A 17,937-nucleotide genomic window follows, 5' to 3' on the forward strand; every position below is an offset into this window, starting at 1 on the left:
GTTATTTTTCCTTTGCTTTTATATAAATTTATTGTGAGGTTGAGAACGAAGAAGAAAGCATTGGGTCCGTTAACTCAGTGATGGGAAAGCTTCAACAGTTTGGATTATAAGATTTATGAGTAATATTATAATAAACGATTTCTCCTGTGTGTTAAGTACCTAACAACCTAACGGTTTCTTTACCTTTCCCATGGATTTGTCTAACATCATTTGATATCCCATTGTGGTATTGAGGTTCCACAAAAACTTAGACTGGAATCCGGTCTATACATGAATACATAATGATTCTTTTAGTACTTAAATAAAAGTTGTTCAAATTCAGAATAATATTTATTTTGTTATTAGATCTCTCTTTAGATTCTTTAATATATTAAATCAGTAATATAGTAGCATTTTTTTATGAATTTTCGAGGATATAGGGGAAAGATGGAGTTTTGGACGTTGGCACGGGACAGCATCTATGCTTAATTTGTTGTTGTTGGGTACAGGAACATCCAGTTTTCAGGATGTTTTTATATTTGTCCAATATATTAATTACTCTTGTGCGTTGAATTTGATTGGTAATGGCTGTCTTGACAATTCCTCAAATCCATTAATGCAAGAAAATCAGAAGCATCTTTTAAATGTCAACTGATTTTTCTCGGGGTCACTGCCCCCAAATCTTTTTTTAGCATTAAAAAATAAGAATAATTACCATTTTAGACCTTTAACTTTTGATTTTGCCCCTCCTCTTTCTATTGTTAATTATACTTTATCCCTAAACTAAAATCATGGTTCCGTCCATGGAACTACTCACTACTAGAAAAAAACCCCTTTAATGACGCGTAATGCGCGTCATCTATGGGTGCGGATGACACACAAATGACTGTCGTTAAAGCCACCGACATGAATTTTTGATGACGTGCAATTGTGTGTCATAAATCTATGACACGCATTTATGACGCACATTTATGACACGCATTTATGACGCACATTTATGACGCGCATTGCGCGTCATTGAAGACCCCGTCATAAATGAAGATGACACACATTTGTGTGTCATAAATTTATGACACGTATGTATGACTTACATTGCGTGTCATTGAAGTACACACCATTAAAAAAGATGACACACATTCTTGTGTCGTGATTGTATTTCGTAAATTATATATATTTATATACATATATATATATTGTAGATTGACAAATAATCAAACCAAATCACCTTTAATGTCTCATAATACTAAATATATATATCATATTATATATAAGCAATCCATTTGCATACAATATAATCACATTAAGTTATCAAAAATATTGTAATCATATGTCGATACAAAATATCACGGCATAATAAAGTTCTACTAATATGCCCTCGTCATCAGGGCGTGTACACAATAAATCATCATGAAGTTCTACTAAAGGGGAGTCTTGTGAAAAATCAAAAGTAGCATGGTATTCCAGCATATCATCAGTTTCACCATTTGCTCCATACTTGTACATCTTATGTGGTGTGAAGCCGACAACAGACAAATTCACACCTTGTCTACCTAGCAAAAAGAACACAACTTGGAAGATTCATTGCATACTATTAAGTCTGTTAACTAGTTAAGATTCTACAGAACTTTGATAAGTTAGAAAACTACTAAGTGCAATACAATTCTCCCAAGTTTCAATTCATACCTTCTACATATCTGATCCAATGGAGTGTGGTAATGATCAAACAGTAGCCAGATACCATATCCAAGCTTCCAATGCTTTTGCAACTTGTATTTCAGAACCATATTGTGTCATTGAAGCACTAGTGCTTTCTAAACCACATTGTGTCATTGAAGCAACGTTATTCTCACCATCAACTTGATCATTCTCATCCTTGGGAGTAGGAACTCGCTCTCTGTAAAGACGATATTCAGGCAAATTGAAATATGACACATGAACTAGACAGACTAAGTTTGGGGGAGAAATTATGGAGCTAACATGATTCCTAAAATTTTATGAAGCATACCTAGGCAAAGAAGCATGATGTCTTAGAAGTGGAGTACTTCTTTGACCTTTACCATAATGTTCCTCCAAATGTACAAATTGTCGTTTGAATCGCTCAACGCCACTATTTAATTGAAAAAAGAAAAAGAATACCGTTATTTGTAATGCTAGAAACAAATGTTATAAACTGGAATTTAGAATTTCCAGACCCCCACCCCCTATATTTCGCTTAAGCACTACATAACTTGAAATGAGGATTCGATCTACAAAACCACTCAAAAAGTATTACTTTACTAAGCTGTATCTAAACTTTATAAGGACAATCTTCGACATCATATTAAGAAACAAGATGATTTTTTTAAAGGATATTAAACAACAAAAGTTAGGAGCTTGAAAGGTACATGAAGTTGGTCTAATTTCCACCGCGGAGGTACTCCTGCAGCATCTGGGGATGATACTCTAATATCTATTAGACCACAAATTAGTTAAGCTATATGATAAATAGAAACCAGATAATACCAAAGCAACAAATGTGGAGTACCTCTCTAAAAATCAGCTCTCTAACATCTTCTTTAGAATGATTGACGTGTATGGATCATGATCCAACCCTGGATGAGTTGCTAATAGTTCACGGATAACAGGTTTGAAGTCATCCTGTCAAATTGGAAAGTACAGAAGAAATTAAGTTTAAGCATATACTATTAGACTACAGACAAATAATGATGTTGTTTAAGCTCTCCAAAATGCATAAATACATGAGTGAGGTATTTGAGATCTCAGTTGGCATTTACTCTCCAGTAAGAAACAAACCACCTAAAATGATGCCCTAGGACTCAGCTCCCAACAATCTATAAACTAAGACCAGTGAAATTAGTAATAGACCTTGTGTGATGATCTAAGTGATATCAAGGAACAAGAATCCAAAAAATGGATCTCAGGTAGGTCAAGGAATTAGTGTGCCTTCTCCATATTTTCTGCAGCCTCTGCCATGAGGTCATTAATGTTTCCACCTTAAAACATGTCTGAATTTGAGGGCTGGGAAAAAGTCATGAGGAATGAAATGAAAAAATGCCCTGAGAAAATGATGGATGATCCATGACATTGCGGATTATAGTGACTCTTCTTGAAAGAAAGAAGAGGAAGCTCGTCACATGCATGAAATAGTACTCTGAGGAGCTCCTCCATTAGATCCCAAGAAAATCATGCACCAAAGAAAATGTTGAGTATGGGGGCTTATTTTTTTTAAAATAGTTTTCCTTAAACATCTTGGACCCCCAGTAAAACTCAACGAAGGATGATTGATGCTGCTGAGTCGTGTACTATGAGATCATACTGTTGTGCAGCCATCATGATAGGGGCCAACACCTTAATGCTCTGGAAGTAGAATACTTTATTTCATTACAACAATAACTTTATCTCACCGCGAAATGTGCTGATAACTGTCGTTTCGGATGTCAAAATAAATTCTTTTTTCTCAATCAATAAATAAAGGAAATTCGTAGTATAGAGAAATAAGGGTCGATTCCACAGGGACTTAAAAAATTTGAATTTATGTCTGAATTATTTATGTCAGGCGTGAATATAGAAAATGGGGGGGTAATAAAAGCAATTAAGGTAAAAATAAGGTAATAAAGGTTGTAAATGAATACGGTAAAAGTAGCCTCAAGCTTCGCTTTGACTCAATTTCCTTAAATCATCGAATAAGATTTTCTCTTCGGGATTCACGTCGGTTACTTTGTCTACAAGGGCTATCCCCGTGACTCTATCTTGTATACCGAATACCCAAGGCAATCTTTGATTCCGGCTTCGGGAATTGATTCTATCAACATCAATTGTCGTAGATCAATTACCTTTTATGTTCATGGCGTCCGACTCGGATTGTTGCTTCAATAACCTTCATTTTCGACCTCAATTCCCTCTTGGTGAAGTTATCTTACCAAGTGTGTTCCCAGGAAGTTGAATTGCTTTCTATAAGCCAAATCTTCCTCCCACACATTTAATCGCAACAACCTCTTGGCCAAAGTCAATCTTTGATTTTGAAAACTGTTTTGATTTTAAAAAATAAGCGTAGAGATTGAGAGAGATATTCCGAAGATATTAAGGGATCGTTTCAATTCTCCCGTTGGAATTGAATCATCACGACAACTCTCGGCTTATGAAAAGTTTAGCTAAGCATGACAAAAGTCATACTTAGCATATTAAAAACAAAGCTTAAAAAAAAGAAAAAGGGAAAAAACCTGAAAAGTAAAAAGAGAAAACTTTAATAAAACTAGAGAGAAAAGGTAATTTGAGTGATGAGTTTAGGCTTACCCCAAGTGGGTATTTATAGCCTCTCAAATCCTAAAGGATAATCAAAGAAAATAACAAAATAATACAAAAGATTATTGTTTTTAAATTTAAATTCAAACTTAAACTAGTCTCCTAATGCAACTCTACTCGTCAATCTTCCAGAAAGCGTTCGGATGAAGTCTTCTAGAAACCGCCGCTGACTAGACCTTCTAGAAACTGCCACGTCAGACTGCGTCGTGCCCATGTCTCCAGCCGTGACCAAATAATAAAAAAAATGCAGAATTCTCCCGTTTTATCACTAATTCTGGAAAGTAAGGACATGCACGAAAATAGGCATAACACAACCAAATCGACAACAATAACTCCACAAAATCGAAGAAATAATGAGCAAATATTAACTATTATGAACACTCATCAAATTCCCCCTCACTTATCTCATGCTTGTCCTCAAGTATGATTAACCAAATCAGCCAAAAACTTCATTAAATGTTCTTTTGTCAAGTTTCACATTCAAAGAAGCAAGGTAGAGACCACAATAACTATTTAAGTCAAGAAATCAATCAATTGAACATCACCAATTGGAGCAAGTCAAGTGCAATTTTAATATTCATTCATTCATTAATCTCAATGCTTATAACTCAACACCTTACTGGGATTCACTCAAATTACTCGATGTGTTTGGGGTAAAGAAACTCTCAATGTCAAAATTGACACGGTATTACCATAAGCCTTCAAGTAATCAAATCTCCACTACTAATAAGAACAAAATGCATAAATCAAGGGGTCTTTTATTAGTTGTAACATGGCTTAGGTAAAGGTGGGGAAAAGGCTAAAAATATGGCTAAAAATTCAAGGCAAGGAACTAACAAATAATAATCTCAACTCCATCAAAACATTAAGCACAACAAGATAAAAAGACGACATATTAAGCAACAAATTTCTTGTTGAAATGCATTTTTTTTTCTTTCATGTCTTTTTTTCTCTCTCTCTTTTTCTTTCGAACAACCCTTTTTTTGAACCGTTATTTTTTTCTTCTTCTTTCTAACATTTTTTTCAATGGAGAATAGAACAATAAAATTATTCACTTGCCCTGAAAAAGGTAGAAAAGAGGGATAAAATAAAAAGGCTCGGGTTTATGAATATGGTAAAAACAAAGAAACGAGAATAGGCTCAAAAGTGGTTAGCTAAGGGGAAAATACATAGGTAGGCTTTTTAGTGGGGAAACAGAATGGTTAATATTAAGGTGCCCAAATCATCTTTAAGCTTTATGGTCATGTGTAATCTCGACAGTATTTAACACGCAGGTTCTAGAATACCAATGCCAAATTCGACACACCCAATCAAACAAAATGAGAGCAAAAATGATATGCTCATTAAGGCTCAAATCTCACCAAATTGTTTCATGGATTGAGCTAATCACATTTCAACCAACGAAGTCATGGAATATCACAAAAACACCAACTTATCACAATTCATGCTATTCGCTATCAAGAACATCCTAACTTAAATAATCATGTGTTCCCAAACAAGAATAGCATTCCAAAAAATTTCAACAAGACGAAGACAATCAATGAAATTTTCAACAAATCCAACCAACATACTAGCATCGAAACATAAAGATAATCAAAGGGAAATTCAATCCTACACTATACTCCCCCTCACTTAAAGAGTTTTGCCTCGAAACAAAAATTAAAGTGCAAGAGAAAAAATTAGAGTACTCCCCGGATATCATGTCGGTTTTATGTGCACACCGTCGTGGAGTAGAGAGGAGCAGGTGGTGTGGAAACTCGTTAGCAAAGGCGTACGGGTTCAATGATGCCGTCGGAGGTGAAGAGAACAAGGGGCGATGATTTTACATTTATTTGGGGATGGCTATCGAGTTGATGGGTTTAAGTTTGGTTTCTGTCGTGGGGTGTCTGAATTTGAAGTAAATGGAGTTTTTAGTTTTTTGTGTGGATAAAGGGGAGTTTAAAAATTAAAAGGTGATAGAGATAGGGATGGTGGGGTTCATGGTAAAAGGAAATTGAAAGAGAAGAGAGAATTGGGGAATGGTGGGCGGCAGAAAGATAACAAAAAAGGGAACGCATTTTTCATATGGGTTTTGCTAATATGCGCTGACCTTCAAAGGGTTGTGCTAACGTGCACCGTTTAATGAAACGGTGCGCACGGGTCTTTCCTTGTTCCACTATTTTGCTTTTTTTACCACTGCTCATGGGGTTCCGAAATTAGCACCATTAGACTAAAATTTCTGCAATTCTTTGTCGTTTAAGATTGAATAAAATTATTCAGTTCCTGCATAAATAAAAATTAAATTAAATTAAACATGCTTGAATGAATAAAAATAAAATGAAACAAAAAGTAAAGATAAAAATAAAAATATAACGGAATTGAAAACAATGGGTTGCCTCCCATGAAGCGCTTTTGTTTAACGTCGTTAGCTCGACGACCTGATTCAGACTACAGGTTTCATGACAGACACTTCCACTTCATTCGCTTTTTCCAAATAAGAAATTCTTTATGAGAAATTCGAAAATTCTCATAAAGATTTCTTAGGATTTTCCCAAATTCTCATGACATAATTTTTAGTACCTGCAAAAGGGAAAGTGAATCTTTAGTGTTTAAAGGAGTTAAGATCAAATTCGAATCAACAAATGAAATATTTTTCAACTCCCTTATGTATTCTTTTTTATTATCCGATTCCTTGCATAAATAATCAACAAAGTTAGATTCATCATCAACAGGTTTAATTATGCAAACAAAATTAATACTATGCACGTTATTCGGATATCTCATTGCTTTATAAACATCAAACTTTATGATCTCACCGTCGAATTCTATAGTAAGAATACCGCTTCGAACGTCAATTTTTACATTTGTCATGCTTAGAAATGCACGACTGAGGAGGATTTCAGAACCAATGTTGCTACGATCATTTTCCATATCAATCACATAAAAATCAGCAGGAAAAATTATGTTTTCTACCTCTACTAGAACATTTTCTATGAGTCCTTCAGGATAAATAATTGATTTGTCGGCTAGCTGAAGTGTAACTCTCGTCTCCTTCAAAGGCTTGGTGAAAATTAAATTATAGACGGAGAGGCATTACATTGATAGAGGCACCTAGATCGCACAAGCTCGCTTGATTTTAATCTCACCAATTTTACAAGGTATTGAAAACATACCTTAGTCTTTATACTTTGGTGGAAGCGGTCGTTGGAAAACTGCTGAGACGTTCGCACCTAAATCCACTTTCTCGAACTTCTGAAGTATGTTAACTTCCACCTCCTGAAGTACGTCTATTATTTCATTTTCCTCGGCTTTTTATCCTTTTGACTAACCTCGATGGAAAAGGTGGTGGCACGTCATAGGGAGATGGCGTCGGATAGTCCATTTGTTCTTCATCATTCTCTTTCTAAGATCTTGTGTCAGCAGTCTTCTTTCTTTTTGGACTACTTGGTCTGATGGAATAGGTGGTGCCACTACTGTACCACTCCGAAGAGTGATGGAACTGACGTTCTCCCTCGGGTTTACTTCAGTTTGAGACGGAAGCTTCCCTTGTGATTCCATGCGACTTACGGTTTGAACCAGTTGGCTCATCTGCTTGTCTATCTCTTGTAAGTGGGCTTCGGTATGATTCTGAAACTTTTCCTGCGAAAGCGCTAACCTCTCGACAATTGATTCTAGTGATGTCTTCTGCGGCTGTTGTTGTGGTGGAGGTGGTCTCGATTGATAGCTTTGATTTGGTATTGGGTTCTGAGCATAGCTGAAATTCGGATGATCCCTCCATCCTGGGTTGTATGTATTGCCGTAGGGATTATAAGCTCTTTGGGGAGGTCCCGGGAAATTCCCGACTGCATTGACTTGAGCTGTTGCATCATCTTGAATCAGTGGACAACCGTCTATCGGATGATCAGACAATGCACATATTCCACATACTCGGTTTTGCCCTATCTTTCCTAAAACATGAGAGTTTACGACTTCAGTTAGCTTATCGATTTTATTTTCTAAGGAAGATGAACTTATCTCATGAACCCTTTGAGAAAGTTCATTATTTGTGCGAAATTGTTGGGAATTTGTAGCTATTGTTGATATTAAGTCCCTAGCCTCAGTAGGAGTCATATTCACCAAGGCTCCACCGCTGGCTGCATCGATCATCTTCATTTCCAGGGGAGATAATCCTTCATAAAAGTATTGAAGGAGTGTTTGTTCAGTTAACCCATGTTGTGGGCAACTAGAACATAACTTCTTAAAATTCTCCCAGTAGTCGTAAAGTGACTCTCTATCAAGCTGCTTGATTCCAAGTATTCTCCTTCGTAGTTCACTTACTTTTGCCCCAGGGAAAACCCTGTCAAGCAAAAGACGAGTCATTTGAGCCCATGTAGTAACAGAGTTAGGGGGAAGATAAAATAACCAATCTTTGGAAGAATCGGCTAAGGAAAAAGGAAAAGCTCTAAGTTTTATTTGGTCATCGGTTCTCCCTGTGGCGTCATGCTGGAGCAGACCATGTGGAATTCCTTGAGATGCTTGTGTGGATCCTCGTTTGGCAATCCGCGTAATATAGAGAGGAGATGAATAAGGCCAGTTTTCAACTAGTATGGAGTTTCGCCTTGGGGAAAATCAATGCTCAAAGGCACTTGTTCAGTAGGCAGCTAACTCCCGAATATAAGTTCGGCCATCGGATTTGTATTACCTGAATTTGATTCTTCTTCTGGTTCTCTTTGTTATCTCCTTCTTTCCCGAAGTGTCTGTGCGTGGAGTCTTCTAGCTTTGGCTTCAATCTTCGGGTCGTACTCCACTAATGCTCCCGGATTAGACCTGGTCATAAATAAAAAGCAAACAAAAAAATTAGTAACTTTGGCGAAGTCCCCAGCAACGGTGCTAATTTGACAACTGTCATTTCGGATGTCAAAATAAATTCATTTTTCTTAATCAATAAATAAAGAAATTTGCAGTATAGAGAAATAAGGGTCGATTCCACAGGGACTTAGAAAATTCCAAATTTCTGTCTGAATTATTTATGACATGCGTGAATAAAGAAAATGGGGGGGGGTTGGTGAAAAACGATTAAGTAAATAAAAGCAATTAAGGTAAAAATAAGGTAATAAAGGTTGTAAATGAATACGGTAAAAGTAGCCTCAAGCTTCACTTTGACTCAATTTCCTTATATCATCGAATAAGATTTTCTCTTCGGGATTCACGTTGGTTACTTTGTCTACAAGGGCTATCCCCGTGACTCTATCTTGTATACTGAATACCCAAGACAATCTTTGATTCTGGCTTCGGGAATTAATTCTATCAACATCAATTGTTGTAGATCAATTACTGTTTATGTTCGTGACATCCGACTCAGATTGTTGCTTCAATAACCGTCAATTCCGATCTCAATTCCCTCTTGGCGAAGCTATCTCGCCAAATGTGTTCCCATGAAGTGAATTGCTTTCTATAAGCCGAATCTTCCTCCTATACATTTAATCGCAACAACCTCTTGGCCAAAGCCAATCTTTGATTTTGAAAACTATTTTGATTTTGAAAAATAAGCGCAGAGATTGAGAGAGATATTCTGAAGATATTAAGAGACCGTTTCAATTCTCCCGTTGGAATTGAATCATCGCGATAGCTCTCTGCTTATGAAAAGTTTAGCTAAGCATGACAAAAGTCACTTAGCATATTAAAAGCAAAGCTTAAAAATAAAAGAATAAGGAAAAAACTTGAAAAGTAAAAAGAGAAAACTTTAATAAAACTAGAGAGAAAATAAGAATGTAATTTGAGTGATGAGTTTAGGCTTACCCCAAGTGGGTATTTATAGCCTCTCAAAGCCTAAAGGATAAGCAAAGAAAATAATAAAATAATACAAAAAATAATTGTTTTTAAATTTAAATTCAAACTTAAACTAGTCTCCTAATGCAACTCTACTCGTCAATCTTCTAGAAGGAGTGCGGATGACGTCTTCTAGAAACCGCCGCTGACTGGACCTTCTAGAAATTACCACGTCAGACCGCATCGTGCCCATATGTCTCCAGCCTGACCAAATAATAAAAAAATGCAGAATTCTCCCGTTTTATCACTAATTCAGGAAAGTAAGGATCTGCACGAAAATAGGCATAACATAACCAAATCAACAGCAATAACTCCACAAAATCGAAGAAATAATGAGCAAATATTAACTATTCTGAACACTCATCACGTGCATACGTATTGCTCTATGTTCTAATTTTTACAAGCATTTACAATTAATGTGTGTTATCCTTTTGTTAAGCATTCAAATTAAGCTAGTTTTTTAATAGAGTACCAAGATTATACTTGCAAAATTCAAGTTTAGCACAAAAAAAACAACTTGGTTTTGTTTACACATTAAAACTAAAAACCATGTGAAATAGATTTTAACTGTGATATAATTAATAAGAAAACAACCTTTTAAGGTCAAAATACTTTCGAGTTCTGACACATTTATAACCAACGCATCCAGCTAAATAACACCAATAGCATGAGAAAAATAGTTTAGAAAAAAGGAGCAGGAAATGATGCTCGCGATTATCACATGGAACCAATTGCCAATAACGAGAAACAATACTCACCGGACTTCATATCTACTCTTTCAACTCTCCCAAATTTTCTGAAGAGACGTTCCAAATCAGACCGGCGTGCATCATACTCAAAGTTTCCACAGAAAATGGGTCTCATGTTGCCTGAGCAGAAGAGATGACAATATCCCATCAGTATTTCACATACAAAACACATACATGTGTACAAGCACATACAAACTTATGAAAGAACAAGTCAAAACTAAAGTGTTAACTATCAAGTAGTAATGCACTCCTAATATGAACAAAATAGAATGACCAAGGCAGCAGAGACCAAACACAAGATAACTGACAAGACAAGGGGATCTTCCCAGCTATTTGAAATATAGAATTGAGGTCATTCCATAACACTCTCCAGAAGAAGAGACTTTCTCTAAATGAATTACATCTCTCATTATTTATATTTTGATCAATCACACAATAAAAAGAAAATTATCAACCGCAGCCTAGTGCACGATGTTTTCGAGGTCTTCGAAAAGAATGAGAGCTAAAATCAAAATTACATCTGCTGGATCTACATCAAGAAAAAATGAAACCAAACAGAAACCAAATCATAATAAAAATATACAAATCATAGATCTGTGCTAAAACCTCTTCTTAGATGCTAAGACAACAAATACAGTGAGATAAATGACTGGAACTGAACAAATTAAATTAAAGAAATCATAAATACTAATTTTCCCATCATTTTTATGGAAAATAAATTAGACGGCTCCGAAAATTAAAATTAAATAGAATTTGAACACAGAAACGATGGTTAGAGTACGAAATTACCTTCTGCAGCAATGATTCCATAAAGAAAGAAAGAAAAAATAAGGGAAAGTCAGGAACCCTAGTGAAGGAACCTTGAGATATTTTTCATGAAATAAACTCGTGAGTCAATAAGTATAAAAATATATATGGATGAAAAGTATAAAAATATAGATTGATTAAATCCACTGCTCGAAACTAGATAAGTAAAAGTACTAGCTTGAAAACATCGAGAAGCTAAAGCCACTGCTCAAAAAGCTTTTGTGTGAATTCGGGATTGGATTTGAGAACAAAAGAAGACATCTCCAGGAGCTGTAATAGCTCCGGATCCAAACATGCTACATCTCCAACAACAACTGACTCTATCTTCTTTTCTTCGCATAACCAAACGCAGCTTAAACAAAGTCTCCGCGCAGATTAAATGTAATGAGCTTTAAAAGATACTTATAGTAAGTAATTGAAAATGTGAACAAGGCAATTCGATGTTTAGCTAGGAAACAATTGGAAACCCTAGATCACCATGGAAGTAGGGAAACCGAGTTTGGCGATTTTTCTTTCTTTTTCCTTTTTCCCCGTTAGCAAGCGAGTGATTTAGGACAAAATAAAGTGGTTTACAATTGAATGGTGGAATAGAGAACGAGGAATACCTGTGGAAACCCTTGAATTTTGACTCCCTCGTCTCTGTGTTTTGGTGAAGGCCAAACCAGTGGGAGGTTGCAAAGAGAAAAAGGGAAAAAGAGAAAAATGGAGAAGCATGCTACGTGAACTATTGAGGGAGAAGAAGCGGGAAAGATGAAAATAATGGGGAAAATTAAAATATGACTTTTACAGATGACACACAATTAAAACTGTACTCCGTGCTTTTGTAAATTTTTTGGATTATGACTATTAAATATGACACACATTATTGTAAGTCATAAATCATTCAGATTTTAAAAAAACATGACATTTTTTTATGACACACATTTTTTGCAAGTTATAAATTAGCGTGTGTCATCGTTCGTGTGTCATTAAAGGTATATTTTCTTGTAGTGACTCCTTCAACACAGGCTAAATATCAAAATTTTAATTGAATAGTAAAGGTATGGAACATTTGACTCGCTTTTGCAGATCAAAGGTTTAATGAAGTGGAAGTAACTTGGTTTTATAATTGTGCCAATATCTCTCTTAAAACAAACATGAAATCAAATCCTCATATATGGTTGACAACAAAGATAATGGTAAATAATGCAACATGGTAACTAATAATATATGAAATTATAGAATCATTACATTTCATATTAGTGTTTGAGATCCTTCCACTTTTGTAGAATTGAGTAAAATCCAAGGGTCAAAGACAAGGACCCTCAAAATTCCAAATGTGAAATATCAGGTTAGGCACTTTGATCCGTAGAGTATATTCAAAAGCAAAATTTTCAAGCCCATCAACCGCCACTAGCTTCACCTTGAGACTACAATGTCAAATATAGAAATAGAATTCCAGTGAAGTGGATATAAAGTAACGAAGCTCCCTTCCCACCATATTTTCCCTTGCTCCCTCTGTTAACAATTGCATGACATTCTAGATGGCAGCCGGTGGCTATAGGAATTCAAAATTAGTAGTTGATTTTGTTGAATTTAGGTATGGGAAAATTATATTTTAGTCCATAGACTTTAGGATATTTATAAGATTAGTCCTTAAGCTTCAACTATAAATACCCTAACCCATTTAGCTTCAAAATCATCCCAAATTATTTCTTTCTCCCAATACTAAAGAGTTTAGAGAGTTTTCTTGTGAGTTGTGAGTGTTTTGTAAACACCTGTAAATTTTCTCTCTTTAGTAAAAGATCTGCAGCAGTCCGGAGACGTAGGCATAATTGGCCAAACTCCATTATCAATTTCGGGTATTATTTTTCCGCTTTTATTTCGCATTCTTACTAATCTGGTTATAGGGAAATTACTCGTTTATTTCCCAATAACTGATATCAGAGCTTTTGGTGGTGAATTTTTTTTGGTTTTTCTATGAGGTTACTATTCATATAAATAGTGAATTTCGTTAATAGTAAAATTTGGTCGGCAATATGAATTTGTCGACGGAGGTGTTCTAATACACGGTGGTTCGCGGGAATTGTAAGAAACGATCCAAAAGAAGCCAGATTCGAGTGAGAGTGATGGCTTTGAGAAATGAAGTGAATGAGCTTAAGAGGGAGCTGCTCATATGCAAGGGAGCAATGAGTGAATGGGGTGCGCTCAAGACCTTCTTGGAAGGACTTAGACCAGGGGCGATGCTCGGGGGAGAGCAAGGTGATGCCCAGAGACTTTCGGATGCCATAGCTATAGCCAGAAAGCTGACTGAGCTTGCAGGAGACAAGCTAAGTAGCAATGTGTCATCCATGCCCATGCCCAAGGATAGTGGTAATAGTGGGGGAGACCGGGAAAATGTGCAGAGGGAGATGATAGAGAAAGCTCTTCGAATGGCCAAGGTGAGCCATCGACTGTTCGTAACCAAGGAAAGCCATCGGGAAAGAATGACAAGGTTAAGTCCGGTGTAAAGAAGAAGGGAAGCAAGGAAAAATTGAAGTGATACTTCTGTGATGGTCCTCATTTGATTAGAGGATGTTCCGAGAAGCGTCGCCTTACAGTCATTATGAAGAGGATGGGATAAATACGGCCAATCAAGGATCGAGACGAGGCAAGGCTGTTGATGTTGAAGAAGCCGAATCCAGAAAAAAGCCCGAGACTGTGAGTATCCAAGCAATCAAGATAGGAGAAAGACTTGGTGAGGCTAAATGTTCCAAAGTAGCCGAATCAAGGAGCAAGAGTGGTGCGACTACAAGTATTCAACCCAAGATCAAAACATGACGAGACTGCAGGTGTCAAAGTAGTCGAGAACAAGAAGGGACTCGGTGCAATAGCAAGAGATAAAATCGTCAAGCCGAGGGTGCAAAGTGAGGAATTCTGCTCACAGTATGCCAGGATAGAAGCGTGGTACAAGTTAAGGCATCTCAAGCATAAATGGACACTTAAGAAGTATGTGAGTCGATTCAGAAAACTCATGCTCAAAGTCCCAAGTTTGACTGAAGAAGATGGATTCTTCACCTTCATGTTCGAATTAAAGCCATGGGCGAAGAGAGTGTTGGAGCGAAGGGAAGTCAATGAGTTGTCTAAAGCCTTGACAACCGCTGAGTCCATCAAAGAATTTAGAGTCAAGAAGAACAAGACTTCCAAAGCAAAGCCGAAAGCCGATGGTAGCGGCAAGAGATTCCGTGATGAAGGCAAGTCAAAGGATGAGGAATGTTGTTCCTCGAGTTGTAGAGAAAATCCACTCAATGATGAACCAGATGGTGAGTCTGGGGAAGATGTGTGCAGTCTTGGCACAAGTTCGAGTGTCAAAGATGCTAAGCCAAGGGTAAGAGTCGAGCAAACGAGGTGGCACAGACTTAAGATGCCAGAAGTGTTGCAGAATTACTCGAGGGGAGTCGAGTCATCCAAGGTGATGGATGAGCCCAAGATCGAGTTGTCTAGAGAAGAGGACGAACCCATGATAAAAGAGACATTGAGAGTTGGCTCAATAAGGTTCAGTTTGCCAAGGCAAGTAGAAGCCAAGTGCAAGAAGAGTTGTATGTGTTCAAGGAGTTTATCGAGCATGTTCGTGTACAGAACATGGCTTCAAATACCATCTTAAGAGAAGGGTCGAAGCAGGGGCTTGTTGGGGATGTTCAAGTGAGGAACAATCCTTCAAAGACTAGTGGACAAGAGTCGAAGGGAGTGAAGACGTTGAGGGACAAGGCAACCATGAAGAAACTGCCCATTTATAAGGTGAGAAGTGAGCTCCAACCTTCGTGTTAGAAGGGAGGAGGCAAGAAGAGGCATCAGACTTTGCAATGAGAAAGTGCCGATGCATGATGGCGCAAAGAACTCTAATGACAAGGGTTCAATGCGATGAGTGCCAGACTTCAGGGAGTAAAAAGGGATGACGCAAATTTTGAGTAAATGCCAATGAAATCATAGGGGAAGATACATCTCAACACTACTCTAGTGTTCTTTTGAGTTTGATTTGTTGTTTAAATGAGTATAGGTCGAGCAAGACCTAACTTTTAACGTGGAGGAAACAAAGTTTGGAGGGGATCCAAGACTTTTCCATAGGACCAGAAGGGTCCAATCCGAGGCAAATCAAGACTTGTAGGAAAGAGAGTTCCTACCGTAAAGATGCACTTGTGGTCGTGTTAGTCCATTTCATCACTTGGAGGCAAGAGCCAAAGCAAGCACAGCCGTTATGGAAGGCCGAGTCCTTATGAGGGGACATGAGCAAGTGATGGAGTCGAAAGGCAACCAAGTTGATGCAAAGTATGGCGCGAAAGATCGTGAAGTTACATGCGGCAAAAGCCAATGTAAACAGTTCATATAGGAGGACCAGAATGTTATGTTGAAGCAATGTTGGTGGAGAATTCAGTCAAGTGGGAGTCTTCCATGAAAGATGAGATGGACTCTCTTATGTCAAATCAGACGTGGGAATTAGCTGTATTACCACTAGACAAGAAAGCGCTCCATAACAAGTGGGTTACAGGATGGTGACTACAGACAAACTGAAGTTGTGTTCAGCTTCAGTTTGCATGCTAGAGTAACAAGACCAGGAATGCTGCTGCATTGATCGAGGTATGAAAACAGATTAAAATCAATCTTCAAGTGGGAGATTGTTGACAATTGCATACAATTTTTAAAATTTTGCATGGTATTCTAGATGGCAGTCGTTGACTATAGGAATTCAAAATTTAGGTAGTTGATTTTGTTGAATTTAGGTATGGGAAAATTACAAATTTTAGTCCCTAGACTTTAGGATATTTATAAGATTAGTCTTTAAGCTTCAACTATAAATATCCTAACCTATTTAGCTTCAAAATCATCTCAAATCATTTCTTTCTCCCAATACTAAAGAGTTTAGAGAGTTTTTTGTGAGTTGTGAGTCTTTTGTAAACACCTGTAAATTTTCTCTCTTTAGTAAAAGATCTGAAGCAGTCCGGAGACGTAAGTATAATTGATTGAACTCCGTTATCAATTTCGGGTATTATTTTTCCGCTTTTATTTCGCATTCTCAGTAACCTGGTTATAGGGAAATTACTCGTTTATTTCCCAACACCCTCCCCATTTTTCCTCTCTAAAAATATAACAGACTTCTTTCTTCACTCTTTTGCCAACTTTCATAAGATGATAAAGCTGGCGGAGATCGATTACAGGGCAACCGTTTAGATCGGTTAAAGAGGTCGTCGTCTTGTTCGGAGATAAGGATTTAGCCGGTGAACTTTATGCCACCAACCTCAAGGAGGTAATTAATTCTACTTGTTTCTTTTCTCCTTTTGCATCACTCTAAATGTTCATTTACTGTAAAATATATATATATAATAAGTTAGTTGCTGACATATGCATGGCGAAGCAAGTGGAAATGGTTTAACCAGGCTGGGAACTATGACAGCTGAACTGGAGGAGACGAAACATAACCTTGAAAAAGCCAGAGAGGAGAGTATGGCAATGGCGAATTGTCTGTCTTTACTTAAAGAAAAGCTTGAAAGAACAAAGAGAGATCTGCAGAAAATGAAGGAACGAGAAATCACCGAGAAACTAATGATGGAGTTTGAGGTCGAGGATGTCCCGGAATTCAGTGTCGAGAAAACACAAACATGTAATGAACAAGGAACATAGTTCCAAAAGAAGAGATATGTTACGTCTTCGAATCCACCTTCTTTGGCTCGAGTCATTGTCCCACAAGGTGTGGAAAAACTCCAGAGACACCATTCACTAAGAAAGCAGAAGAAGAAGCCATTGATTCCCCTGATTGGAGGGATATTTTCCAGGAAAAAGGAAGCCCATAAATTGCATCACCAACAAGTCCCTAAATAACTCCATAGTTTCAATAAAATACACACTTCCAAGTTCCAACAATAATTATCAACTGAACCCTTTCTTTACTTTTTGTGAAGTTCCATGTTTCCTTATGAGATACTACTTATGTAATAAAATTCACAGTTGAATGACTTTCTGCAGTTTCTTTAGTTTTTACCTTCTATACATGTTACCATTGTAAAATTTCAAACACAATGATTGAATGAGGGAAACTATTAAGGCATGTGTTCGGCTCCAGGGACAGGGAGAACTATCAGATATCCGGCTTTTGCAGATATCAAAGCTTAAATGGTCCAACTTTTTTTTGATTGATTAAATGGTCCAACTTCGATTTGCTTTTTGGGTCCCAATATCACAAATGGGAAATGGGAAATGATATGTTATCAAGTTTCCTGGACCTTCAAGCAGCACTGTTGGCTCATTAAATGCTTGGGTCCAAGAAGTAACTGAACTCTTTAGCCTGCAATTATCAATTGAA

The 17,937-nt window shown here is 37.0% G+C and overlaps 1 pseudogene; it reads left to right on the top strand.

Moving 5' to 3' along the window:
* Positions 1–14,177: 14,177 nt before the first annotated feature.
* On the top strand, positions 14,178–17,452 carry LOC120113487 (annotated as a pseudogene).
* The last annotated feature ends 485 nt before the right edge of the window (positions 17,453–17,937 follow it).

This window comes from Hibiscus syriacus, unplaced genomic scaffold (assembly GCF_006381635.1).
Source record: "Hibiscus syriacus cultivar Baekdansim isolate YM2019G1 unplaced genomic scaffold, ASM638163v2 tig00110209_pilon, whole genome shotgun sequence".
In the NCBI taxonomy this organism is placed as follows: domain Eukaryota; kingdom Viridiplantae; phylum Streptophyta; class Magnoliopsida; order Malvales; family Malvaceae; genus Hibiscus; species Hibiscus syriacus.